Source organism: Tenrec ecaudatus, chromosome 14, assembly GCF_050624435.1.
Source record: "Tenrec ecaudatus isolate mTenEca1 chromosome 14, mTenEca1.hap1, whole genome shotgun sequence".
NCBI lineage: Eukaryota > Metazoa > Chordata > Mammalia > Afrosoricida > Tenrecidae > Tenrec > Tenrec ecaudatus.
This window is the reverse complement of record NC_134543.1, coordinates 64,218,398-64,238,562: the sequence shown is the minus strand read 5'-3', so window position 1 is coordinate 64,238,562 and position 20,165 is coordinate 64,218,398.

Here is a 20,165-nt window from a genome sequence, read left to right as displayed (position 1 = left end):
CTTGACAATGCTTTGGTATTTCTCATTTTTAACTCACCAAAATGCTCAGCAGAATGCTACCTAATTAGATGTTCTGTGCTTTATCATGTTTTAGATTCCTGTCATATATAATATTTTCTTTCACTTCATGGCTACTTCTTTCAATTTTCTTGATTGCATCCTCTTCTCGTTGTTGTTGCTTCTCCAGATTTGATCCTGGAGGCTGGCCAGTTGTAGTCTCTTTTCAGTACCTCTCTTAGGTTTCCACTGATCATATGTTAATAATATGATGGTATCTAAACTTATGTCTGCAGCCCAGGCTTACCTTCTGAGTCTCAGATTCATTAGCCAACGTGATATGACAACTCGAATTGTTCAAAGTTGGTTTTAAACTTTCCATTTCCATAGTGGACTCATTTCCAAACCTGATAGCACTGACAGCTAGCATTCCTCATTTATGTAACGCCTCAACATCCACTTAGTCTTTCAAATCAAATCCTCAAAGGCCAATCTTCATGCTCTTCTCTCTCCTAACAACCCATGACAAATTCTGGTCAACGAAACCTCCAAAACATATTTATTTTTGTTGCCTGTGCTGCCAAAAATAAAATAGCATCAGAATGAACACCCAACCAAACCGCACGGGTTGCTTTGCTCCTCCACTCTACTCCTACTCCACCCCCACCGCGTGTTCTCATTTCTACGACCCACCGTGCCCACTGTTACCGAGTTGAGTCTGTCTCATAGTGACCCTTTCATTGATGTCTGAAGCTATCAACCTTTACAGGAGAAGACACCCTCATCTTTCTCCGGAGGAATGGCTGGTGGGTTTAAACTGCCAGCATTAAGCTCAGGAGTCCAGTGCTCGTGCTACAAGCCACAAGGGCTCCACTAGTTTTTCAAACACGTATTTTTCCTCTCAGCGCATCTGTTCATCTTGTTCCTTAAACTGGAGAGCTCTTTGCTCTTCCTCATGCCCCCTTTAAATGCCTTTTTTGGTATTATCCTTATGAGAAAGCCACAAGGAGGACTTCTCCGTATACCCTATTTATTGCAACACCTTTTCATATACCCATATAATTAGTTTCTTTGTATACTTCTTATTTTCTTCATAATACTTATATTTGTCATTATTCCATACATTTATTTATATTTTCCTATCTATCCCATAGTATTTTAAGATCTTGGTAATATATACTCTGTCTTGATCACTGATGTTTTCCCCAGTGACTAAGAGAGTGCCCAATGACTAAGAGAATTTCAATAAATATATACGTAAATAAGTCAATCATTCAGAGGCAAAGTAAGTTAGTACCTTAAATTTGATATGCAAAAGTAAGTTCTGAGAAGCAGTGGGAAAATGCATATACATACCAGGGAACAGAAGATGCTAGGAATGAAGAGATGGAGACTGAAACCTCTTCTATTTTGAAGTTCAGAATTATCAGCAATCTCTGCCCAATCCGACAGAAGAGAGACCTCTGATGGCCATGCAGGAGCTCCTGTGAGAACTCATTGAAGGAAGCTTCTGCTGTGTAACCTAGTTCAACAGGCAAGACAAGAGAGTCATGGTAAGATTAAGGGTGTTTATTTTGCAGCACAGAGTGGATTTTAGAAGTTCTTCCTCAATGGGCACTTGAGAAACGTCCTTACATTTATTAACTGAGAATGCAGAGAGTATTAACTAAAGAGTTACCTGAGAACCCTTGGTGTAGCCAAGGGTTACTTTTGTGTTTTAGTTTCTCTCACTCATGAACCACATCCCGTAGAGCTCTCTTGTACCCATCAGATCTGCGAATAGAGCTTCTAAAGGCAGTGTTTTAGAAGAAAGTAGGTGAGCTTGTAAAAACTATACTTAAATATAAATGAATTTATGGTATTGCCTATTTGCACAGAAAAGAACATTAAGTAGTGTTGGGCTGCTAACCCCACGTGCTGGTTGTTTAAACCCACCAGCCATTCAGTGGAGAAAAGAGGAGGCTCTCTGCTCGAAGGAGGCCCTGCTGGCATAGTGGCTGAGCATTGGACCACTGTCTGCAAAGTCAGCATTTTGCAGCCAGCAGCCGTCGCTTCAAGAGAACGTCAGCACTTTCTACTGCGGCGCAGAGTCACAGTCTTGAAACTCACCAAGGCAGTCCTACCCTGTCCTGCAGGATGGCTATACATTTACGTAGACTTGATGGAAGTGAGTTGTTTGTTTGTCTTTTCAGTCTGCCTGTAAAAATTTACAGTCTTTCAAACCCCAATGAGTGCCTTTATGAGAGTCAGAAGAAATTCAGTAGCGGTGGTGGTTTTGTTTGTTGTTATTTATTCTTTTGGCTTGGATTAAGCAAATGGATACCCCAATACTCCAGGAAGATCTGATCTCTTTATACTCTCACACTCTCACATGCATAGAGTCTATTGGTCATGATTTACGATAATTTATGTACATGCTTGTTTGCATTGTGTGTGTTTTTTGGGGGGGTGTTTCTTGCTATTTAAAAAACCAAAGTTCAAGAACCTTTATCTTCATCATTTTTAATTTTACATTGCTGGCAATAATACTACCTAAAATAGGTTCCCAAGGAGTGCCTATGATTAGTCAACCCTCCCTTTGCAACTTCCACCTTGGTTGCTGGTCGCTGTCCCTGGTGTGTTTGACTTGCTCGTTCCCAGCTGCGATCTCCAAAAGGACTCTACGTCCTCGGGCGCGGCAGCGACTCGCTTTCCTTGTGTCTCTGAAACAAGGTGAGATTCTCACATGTGCCTGCCGCTCCAACGCAGTATCACTCCTCACCCTCTGTGAATGTACAACAAGATATTTTGGCATTAGTTCCGGCCAAATTGGCTAACACTAACTGGGTCTGATGTGATAGGATAAAAAGTTGGTTAAAGTCATTATCAGAATATGTTTTCAACTAATATAAGTAAGGACCAGTCTCCAAAATTCAGATGTTCATACCCAATCGTCACTTCTAGATCCCAGCCTCTCCAGTCTTAATGTTCACGAGCTAGGCAGTATCTCAAATTCATATTCTAAGTTGTATTCTAATATCTAAGGTGAATTTCTAATTTATCTATTATCAAATATTTTGCCTCATAATGAATGCAGAGAACCTATTACCCAAGATCTCATATCCACTTTGCCCTAATGGTGCCTGTAAATAATGCATTTGCATAATGAGCAATATTTATTAAAGCCAATTACTGCTAATATGGATGACCTTTTGGCATCAAGTAAGCTAATAACCTTTGAAATGTGGACTAGATTGCACAGTACTAAAACAAAACTTAGCTATAATAGAAATCAGGCCCCTTGTATATGCAAGAATAAAGGTTATTTCCTATTTTGACTGCACTTTTAAAGAGGTGTTAATTAGATATGTGATTTGAATTTAAAAATTAATTCTGGCTCATTATCAAATAGAAAACATTAAAACAGGAGTCATGTGGAAATAATTAAAACCAGATGTAAGAACCTTAATTTCACAAAGTAATTAATTCCTAATGAAATAAATTAACTTTAACATTAAATACTATGATTTAAGCATTTCTAAAGTATTAAATTTGATATTAAATTTGTTATTGGAGTATTAAAGTTCATTTAAAAGTTTATATGAAGTGACAGCTACAGGATTGTTCTGTTTTTGTTGCATCAAATATATTTAAGATGCATAAATTATTATTAATAATAATGATTAATCAAATTGGATTTTGAATTATATATTAAAATAAAGTGTCTCCAAATATTGACTACTTTTGTTATGAAGTAAAATGAATGTGTTATAACTGATGCTTAAAAAACTACACATCATTTTATTAAAGTATTTTTGTTTATGCATTATGTATGTACATTTAAAATTTATATTTATGTGCATGGTTTGAGAAGACAAAGTAATGTACTATAATGAAATGTACCAATATTGGAGTTAGAAAATCAAACATTTTTCAAGCATGAAGAATTGAAAGAAGAAAAACGTGGTGTATATTGCAATATTTAAGATTTCTGTGGGAAATTCTTGAATGAGCAGGAGGCATCAAAACTGATCACAATGATATACCTATAACCCCATGTCTGGGGAACAGACAACAGTAAGGTGGGTGAAAGGAGACATTGGACAGTGTAAGACATGAAAAAATTTAATAATTTATAAATTATCAAGGGTTCGTGAGGGAGGGAGAGTGGGGAAGGGAGGGAGAAAAATGAGGAGCTTATTCCAAGGGCTCAAGTAGAAAGCAAATGTTCTGAGAATGATGAGGGCCACAAATGTATGAATGTGCTTGACATAATGTATGTATGTATGTATGGATGGATGGATTGTTATAAGAGCTGTACGAGCCCCCAATAAAATAACTTAAAATGAAAAATAAAATAAAATACAAAAAAAGAAGATAGGAGGAATACAGAGTCACTGTATCAAAAAAATAATTGGTCAATGTTCAAGCATTTCATGAGGTAGTAAATGATCAAGAACAATATTGAGCATGCTGATATATACTGACAGGCATAGTTGAACTCATGTTGGCCAAGAAACTTTTGCTATGAAACAATTGCTTTGGTAAGCACAGAGTATTTGTGGAAAGAAAACTAGACAGAGTAGCATGGACTCCATGGCCCTAGGAGCATGAGGCAGACAGACATGGCAGGCCATGCCACACAGGAGCTCATCGCTACACTTCCTTCTGTTGAGTGCCCTAGGGCTTTAATTTGTAAAGCAGAGTTTTCATTTAGGCCTGAGCATATTCTTTACTTTGAAGGATAAGCATTTTTTGAATCTAAGCTTAAAAAGCAAAAAATTGGGGCAAGACATAATGTCTGACCAATAATTATTCAGAAAAACAGGATTTGCAACATTTTACTAGCCTCAGGTTGACTTCTCCCACGCAACATATCTACATATGTGTAAGACTATTCCATTTATGGATGACTTACATACCTTGACTCCATAGCAAAGTTTTGTTTTTAATTCTCAAACATATTTTGCATAATGTGCTGAAAAATAGTATTAATATCTTTCTCCCTAGACTTTCCTTTTTCGCCCATTTCTTAATTTTATAACTTTTCACAATTCTGCCCTAACAGTTTCAGATTGAGGTCAGTAGGCTCAAATGCTGCAGCATCAGCTAACTTATACCTCACAGCTTAAGGACAATGTCAAACTCTTTCTGAGGAAATCAAACATCCTTACAAATCCAGCTGAAGGCAAGAGAGAGAAAAACGTGGGTCAAAAAATTGGGGGGGGGATGTGCTCTTTCCATTGAAAACATCTCAGCTACCTAAAATCTCTGAACAGCGGTTAGCAATCAATTCTGCCAGAGTCACTCCACAGCCTAGGGCAAAACCGAAGGATCACAGCCCAAAAAAAGGAAGCTTCGTGCACGGGCGTCAGCACGATAAAGAGTATGATAAAGAGTAGACTCTAAAAGCCACCGTCTCCTTTGTAAACCGCTTTCTTATCTCCTTAAACTCTATACTCATTTCTTAAGTCCCCTCCCAACATTTGGCAACACAAAATAGTTCCTATGTTTATTTTATTATTTATAATGCTTTTTATTTAAATGCAAGATAATAAAGAAAACGAACAACTTATAAGTAAACTGTTCGATCAGTTTTCAGAAACATCACATCTGAATAGAGCACATATGGATTAAAGAAGGAATTATCTAACAGCCCCAATAGATCTTCTTGTTAATTCCTTTTACAATCTCTTTCCTGACTTGTAACACTAATTATTTTGCCCATTTAAAAATTTTTGTAAAAATATAATCATGCAGTACAAGCACATTGTATGCTTAGTGTCTTTCAATCACCATATTTCTTAGATTCCTCTAGATTTCTTGCCTATCATTAAAACTCCCTCATTTGCATTGCTGTGTAGTAGATCACAATTTGCTGGTGCATAATACTGCTATTCTGTTGTCTTATCTCACTTATCCCTTAAAACAAAGCAAAACAAAAAAGACTTCTAAATGAACATATCACTGTGTAAATTTCTCTTCCGGTTGCAACTCTAAGGCATGCAATGCCTATTTATCTGGTTTTGATAGATAAGTTTTATGTTACTAAGATAACATGACTATTAAAAGATAATACTTTCTTTTTTGTTAAAAAAAAATAGTAACCAATTCTTGTTCTGATAACATTAACAAAATATAGTTGCTAAGTCATTACATATGATAAGAACTAAAGACAAATCTCCTATAGATCCTATCCTTAGAGAGTCACTAGGGGACATACTTGACTAGAATGTAATCCATTTGTTTTGTTTTTATAAATCTTCATCTTGAAAGTTTGAATAGTATTATGTTTGACCTCATGTTTTGAGAGGTGAGAAAATGGTACCTGTTTATATGCAAAGGAAATACAGTGCCTTCTGTCACTGCTGAATTGGAATATGCATTTTGCACTACTCCAGGAACACAGAATTCCTTGGAAAGGTTCAGTGAGTCCAGGAAAGAGGAATTTTCCCAGGACCCTTTCAGACACAGGACATGACAGAAGCTGAGAAGTTGAGTAACATCTCTCCTCGAGATCACCAGCTAGTAAATTGCAGATTCTAGATTTAAACTTTGGACAAACACCATTATATCTTGGATAACATGTTTCTGAATCATACATTTGCCTGTGTGTAATCAGGGAACTCACTCTGTAGATGAGAAAGCTATAGAAGAAATGTGATTTCTTAATTGTAGCTCCTGTGTTCACTCTAGGTCTAGATCTGCTGACCACAAATCCAATTAAAATTAAATGAATTTTAGCTTCATATATAAATCAATGTCTACTATCATTTTAATTTTGATCTCTTTCAAGACTAATAATTTTATAAATTATTATCTTTGATTGCAGGGTAAAATTAATAATTTTCATGCAAAAAATTACAATAGAATAAAAGAACATAATAAACTTGCTGAATTTAAAGATTTCACACACAGGAATTCAAAGATTTTAACATTCTTATTTTACTATCATTTAAAATATAAACAAAAATATTTGTAATATAATGTTTATATTTGTAAATATAATGTAAATATTTTTACATTATGGACTCAAACTTCACTACCATTGAGTTGATGCAAACTCATAGCAATCATATAAACGGGGAAGAATTGCTCTTGTGAGTTTTGAAGCCTGTAGCTCTTTACAGGAGTAGAAAGGCCTCTCTTTCTCCCGCAGAGCAGCATGTGGTTCTGAACTGCTGTGCTTAAACACTGCAGACAGCACAATGTGTAACTCCTGTGCCACCGGGGCTATGCGTCAACATTTCAGATTTTTACTTGACTATTGTAGAGACACTATTTTCAACTATTGTTCTTAAAAGTACAGTGATAATGCAGGAAGTATCCATTTTAGAAAAAATATTTTTAAATGCATTGGACACATATACGCAAATATGTATTTTAATAGTAATGGGTAAAAGTTTAAAAGCACAATTTTTTAATAATCCTGTGTTCTACAAAAGTGAAGAAAAATCAGTGACTACTCTGTGTATGTGTCTGTAATTATGTGGGTATTATAATTCTGAAATAATTTATTTTATTTGGAAGAACATACTGCATAGTACAGTTAGTAACTAAATTGTAGGTATGCAGTAAGAATTTAAATAAATATATGAATTATAGAGAACTAAATGATAATATTTGGGGCTACTAAATTATAATATTTGGAGATACAGAACTGCTATAATTTTATACCCAGTGAGAAGTACATTTTAACAAAATAAATTTATTTTTAATGACTGAAAGAAACTAGAAACATTTTATGCTCCAAGATAAAACCCAAGTACAAACTGAATGTTAAGCTACACATCAGTATATATGTTCTCCAAAGCTACAACATAATTTTCATATTATAAAAATCTTGCAACAGTATAAATTTCCAGTTATAAAGTGTTATCAGCATATAGAGAACAAGCTGATTCATAAGATTTAGTATTTTGATAACTGTTTCCTTCTTAAAGTAAGATAGCTAATCTCTCTGCCCAGTAAAGGGAACACTTTAAAGAAGGTATTTGGGGAAATTGCTATCAAGGATAATGATATGCTTACTGTTTTAATAGATTTTCATGTGTGAATTTATATGATGACATGTAAATAAAATGTCAGTCATTTGGCCATGATATTCATTTGCAAATTTGGGTAAACTGGGATTCTGAGTCTATTTTCCAGTAGACATTTAAAGCAAACTCCTCATTTGCACTCATAGATCATATAGTGAAACAATGTACTTGTAAATGCTTACCATTTTAATTGCAACTTGATTTTGTGATTCCTAGTGAAGTTATACAGTCACCACTAGTTTCAAGACCCCTGTTCTTTAAAAAAAATCATTTTATTAGGGGCACATACAACTCCTATCACAATCCATACATACATCAATTGTGTAAAGCACATTTGTACATTCGTTGCCCTCATGATTCCCAAAACATTTGCTCTCCACCCAAGCCCCTGGCATCAGGTCCTCCTTTTTCCCCTCTCTCTCCACTCCCCCCCCAATGAACACTTGATAATTTATAAATTATTATTTTGTCATATCTTGCTCTGTCCCAAGTCTCCCTTCACCCACTTTTCTGTTGTATGTCCCCCAGGGAGGAGGTTACATGTAGATCCTTGAAATTGGTTCCCCCTTTCCAACCAACCTTCCTTATGCCATCCCAGTATCGCCACGCAAACCACTGGCCCCAAGGGGATCATCTGCCCTGGATTCCCTGTGTTTCCAGTTCCCACCTGTACCAGTGTACATCCTCTGGACAAGACCCTTTCTTAATGTGATCCTCAATCCATCAGAAGATTTTTTGTAGTTGTTTCTTCATTATTATTGTTAATCGGGATTAATAGATATCACATCCAGTAGAATTGTACATTTGCTACCATAATCAATTTAAAAATATTACTTTTCTATATGGACTTCTTGAGATCATCACCCCTTCACCACAGCACCCTCTTTGTGTCCCACCCCCCAACCCCTATTCCATTTGCTAACTCTATAAGTTCATACCCCCAAAAAAGAAAAAAAAAACATACACCACAACTTCAAGAAGGTGATCCCAATTATATAACACTCCCAAGATCCATCCTAATAATCAAAAACCAAACTAAACCATACAATCTCCCAAATGCATAAAATTTTGGAAACCAGATCAGGTCTAACATGCATCCTAGAGGGAATCTGCTGGAAAGTTGGAGCTGTTCCGATCAGACTTCTGCCTTCTGTCCTCAGCTCACTAATGCACTCGGTTTAGTGGCCTCTGCCCTCCTAGCCCTCCAGTGTGGCAAGAGGGATGCCACCTGAGGTTTATTTCCTGGATAGTTCCACCGATAAATCTTGGGCTCCCACTTGCAGGCATAACCTTCTGCAACCATAGTCTCAGACTTTAGACTCTGATACTAATTCCTCCGTTCAGTTTTGGATTATGTGCTTCACAATCCTTTGGTGACTGGTGTAGACTTAGTTGGCATCTCACTTAGATGGCTGCTTGTTCAGAGACAAGCCTTTAGGGCCCCAGACACTATTTTATGAGAGCGAGCTACCATCTCCTTTTTCCACCATGTTTTACTCTAACACCCAGCTCCTCCGTGTTTCCCTCTGGGAGGCAAGTATTAAACAGGAGCATGATGTAAGAACGAATTGATCTTAAATTGGAGCTGGGACTTAGTGTGAACCCCCAAAACATTCCTGGATCTATGTTTGTTTGTTTGGTCTTTCAATTTATTCTTACTTGGAAATTAACCCAAATATGTTGTTGTTTCTTAATTCTGAACTTTGTTTCCTTCTAAAAAAGCTCCCTCAATGTGTTTCCATGATATTTTTACCACAGTGATTTTGTTCAATCCATTCACTCCACCCGGAAAATCTTTCTCTATCAATTAAAAACTTACCTGTCTCTACAACCCTGAGACCAGAAGATATAGATGGTACCTGAATTAGACTATCAGCTGTTCTATGGATTATATAAGATTACCCTGAACTAGAGTGCAAGAAAAAAGTCGAATGAAACTCAAAGTCATAAAAGAAACCCGACCTTACTGTCAGATAGAGACTGGTGGAACACCAGTCTGTGGCCCTCAGTGACTCTCATGTCAGAAACTGAAATTACCTGTGATACATATTTCAACTTAACAACAGAAAAGCCTCGAAGTGCAATAATAGCAGTAGTCAGGCAGGCACATCTTAGAACAGTGTCCCCCTAAGGACAAAGGAGCAGCATTTATTGAAGGGAAAAGTTCAGAAGGGCTGGAGAAAAGAAAGATAAAGCGGAATTAGGGAGGAAGTGTGATCAGTCATAGTACTTTGAGGGAACTACAGTGAATAAGATATAAAAGGCTGTATCAATTGTTGAATGTAAACCTGATGATATGTTATGATATCTTATCACTTGTTACTTTCATTTAACTCACCAAAAGTTATTCTTAAACAGAAAAAAGCAAATATATATCTTTATATTGATTTGTATATTATATATCTATACTTGGGATACTTGCTAATGAAGATGAGGATAACAGCCTTCAGTACGGATTGCAACTGAATTTGAAAAAAAAATCCTCACCGTTTTACCAGTAGGGAACCTCATGAGAAAGGGAGAGAAAAATGAAATTGTCGAGGGTTTTATTTGTGGATTGTTTGGACCCACAATCCATGCCAGTGGAAGCAGTGGTCACGAGAACAAATTGTACGTTCGGCAAATCTTCCGCATGATACTTCTTTACGGTGTCGAAGAGTAAGGATGTCATTTTGATGACTAAGGTGCACCGGACACAAGCCATATTCTAAATTTTATAGTTGGACATTGAATAAGGCTGACCAAAATAAAAATCATTGCATTTGAATTACGGTGCTGGTGGAGAATATTGAAAGTCGCATACACTGTCACAGGAACAAAGAAATCTGTCTTGAATAAACATAACCTCAAAGCTCCTTAGAGGGCAAGATTTCATCTCATGTGATTTGGACATGTTATCAGGAGTAGCATGCCCTTTGGGGACATCAGGCGTGGTTACACAGATAGTCAACAAAAAGAAGAAGATCGTCTGTGAGATGGATGGCCACTGTGGCCGACACAATGGGCTTACACTTCACACCCACTGTAAGGATGGCACGGGACTGGCGAATGTTTTGTTCCGTTATGAAAGCATCACGATGAGTCTGAACTGACTTGACGGCACCTAACAACAACACGCTTTAAGTCCAATTCAATAATAATAGTTCTTAGGTATGGGGCTGTATTTATGGCCAGGATTTATGCGATGATTTTATCTGAATTGCTACTTACAAATTCCTGTAAGGTGAAAAAAAAATTATTATGCCAGCTTTATAAATGAGGAGATTTGTGTTTAAATAAGTAAAGTGGCTTGCTCAAAGCCTCACCAGTTAAGATGAGATGGGTGTAGATGATGAAAGACATGTGATCACTATGGTGTACCAACAATGCCGAGAGACTTTGAGAATACAGAGAAATAGAGAGGAACCCAGCCATCCCCATCAAGGGAAAACATCTGAATAAAACTGTCCTGGCATCTATCTAGACAAGATAAACAATCCGGAGGAGAAAACAATAGAACTGATGGTTCTGGGGGAACATGGGAGAGGGGAAGGCGGGGAGAAAGAATGGAATGTCAACCAACCCAGGGAGAAAGGAACAGCAAGTGATCTAAAATCAATAGTGAGGAGGGTACAGGATGCCTGGTGGGTCTTGATCAAGGACAATATAGCCAAGAGGAATTACTGAAACCCAAATGAAGGCCAAACATGATAGTGGGACAAGAGGAAAGTAAAAGTAAATAGAAGAAAAACTAGGAGGCAAAAGACATTTACAGAGGTCTAAATATAGGCACATATATATGTAAACATATTTATATATAACAATAGGGAAATAGATCAATGTACATATATTTATATGTTAAGTATTAAGGTAGCAGACAGACTTTGGACCTCTACTCAAATACTCCCTCAACACAGGAACACTTTGTTCTAAAAACCCGGCATTCTGTGATGCTCACCTTCCCAACATGATCGCTGAAGACAAAATGGGTGCAAAGGCAAATTTGATGAAGAAAGCTGATGGTGCCTGGCCAGCAAAAGATGTAGCAACAGGGGTCTTAAAACCTTGAAGATAAACAAGCAGTCATCTAGCTGAGAAGAAAGATTGCCCACATGGAAGAAACACAACAGCCTGTGTGATCATGAGGTGTCAATGGGATCAGGTATCAGGTATGAAGACCCTAAACAAAAAAATCATATCAATATGAATGAAGGGGCGTGCAGAGTGGAGATCCAAAGCCCATCTGTAGACAATTGGACATCCTCTTACAGAAAGGTCACAAGTAAATGAACCAGTTGGCACAGTATAGCACCAATGAAACATACAATTTTCCTGTAGTTCTTTTTTATTTCTCTGTAGTTCTTTAGTGCTTCCTCCCCCACACTATCATGTCCCCAATTCTGCCTTTAAAAATCTGGCTAGACCGGAGCATGTACACAGGTACAGAGAAGAGCTGGAGACACAGGGAATCCAGGGCAAATAAACCCCTTAGGACCAAAAATGAGAGTAGTGATACCAGAAAAGGAAGGGGAAGGTAGGGGAAGAAAGGGGGAACCAATCACAATGATCTTCATATAACCCCCTCCCAGGGGGATGAATAACAGAAAAATTGGTAAAGGGAGACATCAGTCAGTGTAAGATATGAAATTTTTAAAAATAAATTATCAAGGGTTCATTAGGGAGGGAGGGTAGGGAAAGGGGAAAGATGAGCTGATACCAAGGGCTCAAGTAGAAAGAAGATGTTTTGAAAATGATGATGGCAACATATGTACAAATATGCTTGACACTATGGATGTACGTATGGATTGTGATAAGAGCTGTACAAGGCCCCTATAAAATGATTAAAGAAAACAAAAACTGTCCTGGCTGTTTCAGATCAGAGCCACTGTCATCCAAGCCAGCTAGTAACTATAGTCAATGCTATGTGGACCAGCACAATTTCCCAGCTGAGCAGTTTCTAAATTCCTCACACGCAGAATTAGATTAAATACAATTTTATAAATTATGGGCTAGGGGGAAGGGATTTAACTTTAGATCCAATGTTGTAAATGTAATGTGCTACATACACTCTCAAAACTCCAAACTCACAGCCTTTGAGTCAATACCAACTTCTAATGACTGTATAGGTAAGGGCAGAACTGCCACCCTGTGAATTTCCAAGACTGTAACTCTTTACAGAAGTAAACAGTTTCATCTCTCTCCAGAAGAGCTGCCAGTGATTTCAAACTGCTGACCTTGCCGTTGACAGCTCAATCCATAACCACTACATTACCAGAGCACCTATCTACACTCCAGACACATTCCAATGTCTCTGAGTGGTACAGAAAGTTCGTGCTCAACTGCTGACAGGTTCATACTTCCCCAGTAGCACATTAGAACCCAAGCCTGAGCAGCATTCCATACAGTTATAACCAAGAAAACTCTTTGGAATCTGCTATGTAACACATAACGTATCTGTGTCAAAATCGAAGCAACAGCATTTTTGTCTTTATTTTTGGCACCAACTGCTAACATTGCGGTAGGCACAGAAGAGCCAATAGCAAGAACACAACCATTAAAAATACATATATTGTTTAATGTTTAACAGCCTCCATCCAAATGAAAACTCAAAGGGCCTTATAGTTCAGTAAAATATTTCAATATGTTACACTGTGTGTCTTTTCTGGTATCCAATTTTATAATTAGTCCGGAGTGCCCAATTTTATATGCTAATGTATTGTTCTTCAATGGTTTGATGACACAGAGAGCAGAAACTTTCAGTAGCCAGAAAGTACTTTGAATTTATCTGCTTCCCTTCATACTTTTGAATTCCCATGCTGTGTATTGGTTGCTTCTTAGTAGCACTACCTAGAGCATGAAAGGAATGCATTTTGAGGACCCAGATGTAAATTCCCATAGGCAAAAGCAAATTTAAAAAGCCAACTTAGAGTTTAGACGTCAAAGACAGCAGCAATAGCCCAACGCAGTTCCCAGTTTAATTTCCTCCTCCCTATCCTCCTGACAGTTATTCCCGCCTTTCTTTTTCTCTCAGGAAGACATATCTATTACTAGTTTAATTTTGATTTGATCTTGTTGTTTATTTAAAATTACATCTTCCCTAATTAGAGTATATAATGATCTTAAATATGAAATGATAAAAGATCATAATTATAAAAGTTTAATCTGCCTTCCCATCTTAATAAAGTCATGACTATGCCAAAATACATATATGAGTTTGAGGATAAATTAAAAAATTGGTATTTATATCTAGGTAACCAGTAAACGCCTCTTTCCCAATTATCTTTATATCTGCCTATCAAAAGCAAACAAAACCAAAACAAATTCAATGCTTTAGAGTCAATTCCAAGTCAAGACACCTCTATTTGCTGTACAGTAGAACTGTTTCATAGGCTCATCTTGACTGAAATTTTATGAAAGCAGATTGCCAGACCTTTCTTCCATGACAGTATGAGGTAGCTTTAAAAGGCCAATCTTTCCATTAGTAGTCTTGTGGCTCTTCCACAGAGCATGAAATAATCATAAACAAACAGCCCTGATTGGTGTGTTTTTTTATTTTGTTTTGTTTTAATTCTTGATGTTCTATCACTAGGAATTTCCAACTTAAATTTAAATAATTACTTTCTGGAAATGGAAATTCTTTATTTTCCTTTACTTATCTGATAATATTATTTTGTGTTGAGAAAGTATTTTGTATTTACCAGTATACTTGAGCAATAAGGATATAGGGTCATTTCTTATGACAGAACATTCATACCCATTAAGAGTGCTGAGCTACATCTGAAGACATCTGAGAAAATAACCACACATATATCAATATCTACTTAGTATGTTAAGCTGAACGATTATCAGTGATTGCCTAAACCATTATTAATATCAAAGTTGATGAGTAATTGAGAGTACCAAGTTTATAAGCGCACTGACTTGAGTTGGACTCTGTGTTAGTCCAGGTAGACTAGAGAAACAAATCTAGAGAGATTTGTGTATAAGAGCTTTATATAAGCAGCCATCATACATTAAGAAAATATCCCAGTCCAGATCAAGTCCAAAAGTCAGATACTAACCCATATGCCTGATATAAATCTATAAAGTCCTCTTCACACTGACAAAACACATGCAATAACACTCAGTACAGGATGATCTTGGGCCAGTGGGTTGGAAGTCTTGGGGATCCAGTGGCATTATAAGTATCTCAGCACTGGTGTGGGTCTCTACGTGGCTCCTCCAGCTCAGGGAACTAAGCTAGCTCCAAATGTCTTTTCATCTGCAATGTCTCCCAGGGAGTGAGCCTTGTCAGTAGAGAGTCTTCAAGGGAGTGAGCTAGTCTCCAGGGAGCTCTTTATTTCCTTAATGTCTCCAAATGAGGTCAACAAGGGGAGACTTGATTTACAGGCTAAACTCCACCCTCCACTCATCAGTCTCAAAGTGACAACAAATTATGTAACTACCACAGAATCCATGTTTTGTTGTGTCGTCACCTATTGTCCATAATCCTATGAGTCACTTTTCTCCTTTGTAAAATGGGCACAATGATAATTGCATCTGTCACTGATGTAATTCTAAAATACCTACTTATTGAATACTTACTAAGTTCAACTTGTTGCTCTCTGATGTTTAGCAAGTATACAACTAAAGATAGTAAGTTTATCTTGATATGTCTGTGGTTATTTGCTCAGATGGCTCCTTAAAGTGTATTCAATTTTAATATCTGGATGCAACCAAATTTGGACATTCCTATGCTGATGGGGCATGACCCAAAATGAGAAGAAATAGTTGTAACCATCCAAACATGACAAATTAATATGGATGACTTCATATCTGTTTTAGGTTAAGTTTTCTAAAGAAATGAAATGAATAACCTATAAGTGTATAAGAAAAATTATATAGAGAAAGGAGTTTATATTAAGAAAGTAGCCCACATGGCAACCAAGAGTATATTCTCCACCCATCTCAAGTTGATGGGTCAGATGCAAATTGAAGCCCTTTCCAACTGTGACAGCTACCAGAGAAATTAAACAGAAAATGGGAATCTCCCAGGACAATGGAGATAGAGTCAAAGGGATGCAAGGTTAACAGGAAACCTGGCAGGCAGCTGATAGCTCCCAGGGTTAGCAGGCCAAAAGCCAAGCACAAGATCCAGACACTGTAGATCTCAAATAGGCTAAACCCTTCAGTCTGTCACCTGATTTAGAGGAAAGGTATCCACTCACTTTTATCTCTTCTTACAGCTGCAGCCAAGTTGAAAAAAAATTACCACAGTCTACCCCTTGCCAACCTGTACACACCTCATTATATATAGTCTCCAAAGATAATAATAAAATCACATTTGCATCTAACATGATACAACTAACACACATATAAACAAAAACATACTAACCATGATTACAAAACAAATATATTTGATGCTTTACAATTGTAAAAAAATCTTGTTAAAAATTAACTACTACTTAGTCCTATCATCCTATTAGTACCTCACCTCATCCTCTCTTCCCCAGACCCACCAGGAAGAGAGAGAACAATTCACACACAAATGGCAAGCAAACTCGTGAGGAGATTCTCTTGATAACCAGAAATTCAGAAGGTACAAATCAAAACAATGATGAGATACCACCTTATACAATGATGGATAAAAACATTTTTTAAAAAACCCAAAACAGAACAGAGTAGCAAATGCTCCAGGGATGTGGAGATTGCAACTCTCATACACTACTGGTGAGATTACAAACATGTGCAACCATATGTAAAGTGATATGACACTCTCTGGAATAACTGAGAATAGAAATACCATATGACCCAATAATACCTATGTTGGGAATATAACCCAAGGAACCAAGGAAAAGAACATGAGTACATATATGCTCCCCTATGTTTCCATTAAGCAGCATAGTCTACACTGGTGAAAAGCTAAATCAACCTAAATTTCCAACAGTATATGAATGGATATAGAAACTCTGAAATACGCACACAATGAAAAATTCATTAAAAATGACACTTCCATGACATAAAAGGACCTGGAAGCAATTATGCTAAGTGAAACCGATCCTTCACAAAATGACAAATATTGTACGAGTCGACTGCGATGATAATAAAAGAAAAGAAAAAAGACAACCTGCTTTTCTCAGGTTATCTGTTCTTCTCCTTTGGACTCCTAAGTAATAAGGTAGAAATGATGCCTTGTCACCATGAACCATATATCACCCCTATATGTTCTATATATACACTTTTAAAATGACCTTACCTCAGCTGGGACCAGTTTTGGGGAGGTGGGGAGAAAAAGAGGGCTCTTCAGTTGTTGCCATACACATTGTGTGAACGACATTCCAAATCAACAGACACACCTGCAAGAGTGATAAGTGAACCTTATTGGATGGGAGGAGGGAGAGATACAGGTCTCAGAAAATAGTATTACATTTCTGTTGATGGGTAAAGAGGGAAGAGCAATCGTCTATCAAGAAAAAACACCTAACAATATGTAGAACCCAAGGGAAGATTATGCCCAATATTATGCTCCTAATTTGGACATTTTGACCTAACTGCTATCCAATGTTTGACAACCCAAACCATGTGCTATATAGTATTGGGAACTTAGACTCTGTTCTTTCAATAAGCACATTATCTTTCACGGGTCACACCAGCAGAACTTGGTGTGCAAACTTCACTAAATGAACTGGCCTTTACCTCAAACTAACCTCTAACCCCTTGGTCTTAAGGCTGAAACGCGCTCGCACTTCAGAACCAGATGACTGCTATCTCAAGGTTCTAGAACTGGCTATCATTGGACTTTGGTGTAAATCTCTTGCCTTGAGCATATCCAATGAATGGTAGTCTGAGACTATCATATATATACTACTTTAATGCTCTCCTTGTTTTATTATGACATATACTAATCTAGTAGGCATGGTTCTCCCTTTATAAATAAATGCTATTGGCTGTTTTGCTCTATCACTAACTTCCAATTTTTGTGTAAATAAGATCCAGTCACTTAAAGGTTTAATCTTTGCAAGTCAACAATTCATGTATTGAGGTCATAGCCAGCCTACAATTGTAAAGTGCGCTTTTCTGAAAAGTATTTTAAATTCTACACCCTTGGCTTGATTAATGATATTCTGGTGGTATGGTGGTTATTCGTCGGGCTGCCAACTGCAAGATCAGCCATTTGAAACCACCAGCTTCTCCTGAGGAGAAAGACAGTATATTCTACTCCTGTCAACAATTACAATCTCAAGCACACAAGGTCAGTTCTACCCTGTCCTACAGGGTCACTACGAGTCAGCATTGCCTTGATGTCAATGAGATCAACAGAATTACCTTAAGGCACAGGAGGATGATCGATAATATTTCCTAACACAAAATGTTAATGGTGTCTCTAAAGTGAACTAGAGGCATACAAATCATCGCTCTGTGAATGAATTTGGGGCTCACACTTAATTCTAGCCTCTGTTTGAGAACAATTGTTATTACATGGCCTTGGTTGGTGCTCACCCTCATGAAGAGATCACTGACAACAAGGGTGCTTTAGCAAAATGTGGTACAGAAACTAGATGGTGCCCGGCTATTAGAAAGAATAGTGTCTGGAGTATTAATTGTTTGTCTTTGAACAAGTAAACATCTAAGTGAGGTGCCATCTAGGTCCACACTGAAGAAGCACACCAAACTGTGTGATCCAAGGATCATGAGTGATAAAATCCAAACCTGAATGACAGAATGGTATCAGAGCTTAAATGGTGAACAATGTGCCTATGGAAGGCTATGGATGATAGTGGGGACCCAAAATCCACCTGCAGGGGCCACACATGGATTAAGCCTCCAGTGAATCCCCTCAGGCCACAGACATGGGATATAAATACCCTTGCTATAATTCAGAGTGCAGAATTTTAATATTTTTTGGTTATTTTGTTTTCTAAGTTTTTCGGTATATGAAATTCAGGATGGGTAGCGCTTTGGAGAGAGTGACGCCATTGATGGGTTCTTGGAGAGTGTGATATGGGAAATTGTGGAGGTGGGAGCCTGATGGCAATGTGTACAAGAAGGAAGTAAATGTTTTGAAGTGGATTGTGAGGATGATTGTATGGCTATTATTATAATGCTTGAACTACTGAATTGTATGCTATATGAAACATACCCCAATAAAACTGTTTTAACAAGATAGAGGGGGAACATTCAGCGAGAATCCTTCTTTGTTCCGATCATCTGAGATATACATGGAAACTTGCAAGCCAGTCATTTTATTCCTTTATTTCCCCCTGTTTTGGATATTCAATTACTAAATTACTCACCCCTGTGATCCAAGTACTCTGAGGAGAAAAGCATGTTCATTGATCTGAAGACTCTTCATTCCAGTTGGGATGTTGAGTATCTGAATCCATAAGCAAAATCCAGCCTAGAGCAGATTATACATCAAGATTGCAGCAATACACATCAGCTCACAATGTCTACAATTTTCATTCAGTCAAGTTCTGATCGATGCGGCTCTGGCAGTTAGATTTTGTCAACTTGCACTTGTGGAAAAGGGTAAGGGTGGAGTTCAACCTGTCATTCAGGTTACAGCCTATTGATGCCTCCCTGGAGATGTGGCCTTTTTAGAAGAGAGATACTGAGAACATCTTCCTCCTCTCACTCTTTACCTTCTACCTCACCAGGAGCATGCCTGCCTCCAGAGTGGCCCCATGCAGACCACTGATTTCGACAACTGTCGGCACACTGCCATATTTCCACCAACCTTGGATCCACACATCTCTCAACCCACCGGACTGTGATCTTCCTGCTCCCTGTATACCTTTTCTGCATCGTCAGCCTGCAGCTGCATGAGTCTGAAGAAGGCCCTGGCTAGCATCTAACCCATGGAGTAGAGTTGGACTGGACTGGGATTCCTTCTTGATATAAAGTTCTTCCATATACACATAAGAATGTCACTGGTTTGTTTCTCTAGACAACCCCCTCTAACAAGTTGCAGCCCTAGCCTCCATTCCAGCTAAGTCACATGAGTAAAAGTATTAAGTGTCAGAGTTCACACACATCTGCTTGCTTTTCAAGTCCTCTGTCCCTGCCACATAATCTCATCAGCCCTAACCCCTTCAGGTTAGGTCATGCTCATAGGTTCAAGTTCTGCACAACTCTACAGGGGTTCAGATCAACTAGCCCTTTCTCTTCTCTCATCTCTAGTCTTTGTGA